Source organism: Octodon degus, unplaced genomic scaffold (genome assembly GCF_000260255.1).
Source record: "Octodon degus isolate 3935 unplaced genomic scaffold, OctDeg1.0 scaffold00027, whole genome shotgun sequence".
NCBI classification, from domain to species: Eukaryota; Metazoa; Chordata; class Mammalia; order Rodentia; family Octodontidae; genus Octodon; species Octodon degus.
Genome location: NW_004524603.1, coordinates 14,260,695 through 14,263,488, shown reverse-complemented (window position 1 = coordinate 14,263,488; position 2,794 = coordinate 14,260,695).

Below are 2,794 nucleotides of genomic sequence, written 5' to 3'. Positions count from 1 at the left end.
CGTTATGTCCTTCCTTCCTTCCTTCCTTCCTTCCTTCCTTCCTTCCTTCCTTCCTTCCTTCCTTCCTTTCGTGATTTTTGTCTAGTTTTGTTATTAGGGTAAATCTTGTCTCATAGAATGAGTTTGGAAGTGTTCTTTCTCTTTCAAGGTACAGTGCAGTGTGTACATTTGGGGATGTAGTGCCTGCCTATCTCTATAGGCTGTGCAGCAGTGAGACTACTGTAGCATGCTGGGAAAGTGTGGTGCAGTACCCATGTCTGTGTCAGTGAACGCCTTTCATTTTCTCATAATACTTGAGAAAATCACCTTGGAGGGAGGAAAGATTTATTTAGGCTCACAGTTTCATTCTGTGGTCAGATACCACCTTTGTTTTGGAGCTTGTCAAGAGGCAACACATCAAGATAGGAGGGTGTGGCAGAGCAAAGTCACTCACTTTCTGACAGTCAGAAAAACTGAGAGATAGGGAAAGAAAAGGAGGGGGAAGGAGAGGGGGAGAGGGGGAGGGAGAGGAAGAAGAAGCAAAAAGAAGAGGAGGAGGAGGAGGAGGAAGAGGGGGAGGAGGAGGAAGAGGAAGAGGAAGAAGAAAGAAAGAAAGAAGCAGAAGGAGAAGAAGGAGAAGAAAGAAGCAGATGGAGAAGGAGAAGGAGAAGAAAGAAGCATCTACCCTGTGACTTACTTCCTCCAACTAGGCTCAACCGCCTACATTTCTGCCACTTCCCAATAGTCCATTCAGTTATGAAACCATTAATAGGTTAATCCATTGATGATAGCAGAGCCCATGTGATCCAGTCATTTTCCAAAAGCCCCACCTCCATTGCTGCATTGGATGCAAAGCATTCAACACATGAGCTGTGGGGTGACACTTCCAATTCAAATGGTAACACAAGACAAAAGTGGGGCTGGGGAGATTGATGTAACTTGTAAGGCAACAGAGGCACAACACTTTTGTGCATTTTGGGGACATCTGTCAGGCTCTAGGGGCTGTTAGGGGAGTGGGGTCTTTCCAATGTGCCTGGATCATTGAATTCTGGCAGTAACAGGGATAGGATGATGTACACCTGGTGCAGAGTACACCTATTTGCTATGTGGAGGTGGAGCTAATTCAGTGCCCTGTGCTTATGGCAATAATAGCTGGGTCTGATTTGGTTTGGCTTCAAAATAGCTCCATGTGTCTTAACTGGGGAGGTGACTGAGTGTATGCATTGGGTTCAGTCACTGTAACTGTATAATTGTGTACATTGCCCACCTGCTTCCCAAATGGGCTTGGGGCTTATAAGGGCCCCAGGATTCCCCAGAAGCAAAATTTTAGGTGTCCATGATGCCATTATAGATGTTGAGGGCCTCTTGTTCATTTTTTCCCATTATGGGAGGATTTTCCCTGGTTCAAACTGGTCCAGAGTGGGGCAATGGGGAGGTTGACTGAAGGCACTTTGTTTTCTTCTTTACCAGACCACTTGGTGTCTCTGTATCCCACAGTTTGTTTCATCTGTGATGCACTGCCGTGCTCTTCCTGAATATTCTAGTTGGATAGCAGCTATTCTTTGTTTTCATCTTTGTATGTAGTTAGTTCTACCCTATGCTTCGAGTCAGCCACCTTGTTGCAACTTTCTTAATTACCTTTTTATATAGACATCACATAAAGTAGAAAAAGTACACAGCTGTAGGGCAGGTGCTTCAGCCAAGTTTGGATTGCTGTGAAGCTCCTTCTTGACATGAGGTATGCATTAGCTAGCCTTTATTTCATCCCAGAATGTTGCCCCTTGGAACCTACCCCTGTTCTCCATGTCTGCAATACTCTCTGCTGCCTATATTTACCTCTATCCTGCTCCAACTGTCATGAGTTATAAGAATTATCAGAGTATTCTATGGGTGATAGTATATCCTTGGACATTCTAGAGGCCACAACATGGGAGACAGATCAAGTAAGGCCCTAGATCGAGTAATTGGAAAGACTAAACTTAGCTGAAGTTTTAAGTAAAATGAATTAAAAATTTATTCTGTATTTTTGTTTCCTCTTTGAGACAAAATGACAAGGTAGTATGAAAAACAGGATGGAAACAGAGCTGCTGCTCTGTATGCAATGCAAAGTGCATTATTTTCATGAACTCCAGGAGTCAAAACTGGGTTTTGGTGTTTTGCATGGAAAGTACCATATTTTTCTAAATGTATGTATATAAATGAAATGATTATGACTTTCTGATGAGAAATACAAAATAGTTATAGTTGTAAAATAATGTGTATTTAATGAAAAAATTTGGAGCTGCTTAGTCACTGAAGGTTATTGTCTATGAAGGTCTTTCCTTAGTGAAATTAAATATCTCAAGTTTCTGTGTGATTTAGCCTTATTATCAGTAGTAAAGTACCTTTGAAAATCCATTTTAATATTTCTGGAGATTTTTGTTCTCCAGACTAGGTCTTTTGGAAACATATTTGCTGGTTATCATGGTTGATCTATAGGCGTTCCACTGGCTAGGATATGGTGGGCCAGGTAGGGAGATAGAGGCACCCATAAATCACTCAAGAAGTGGTCAAGCAAACACTGCTTTTGGACAGGTTCAAGCTTCTTGCAAGTTTCTAGCTAGGCTTTCAGACTGGCTGGGTGGTTCTCCTCTCCTCCTTCTCCTCTCCATCTTCCTCCTTCTCCTCTTCTCCCCTTCCTCTTCCCCCTTCCCCTCCTCCTCCCCCTCCCCTCCTCTTCCCCCTCTCCCTCTTCTTCCTCCTTCTCTTCCTCCTCCTTCTCCTCCTCCTTCTTCTCTTCTTCTTTCTCCTTCTCCTCCTTCTCCTCCTCCTCCTC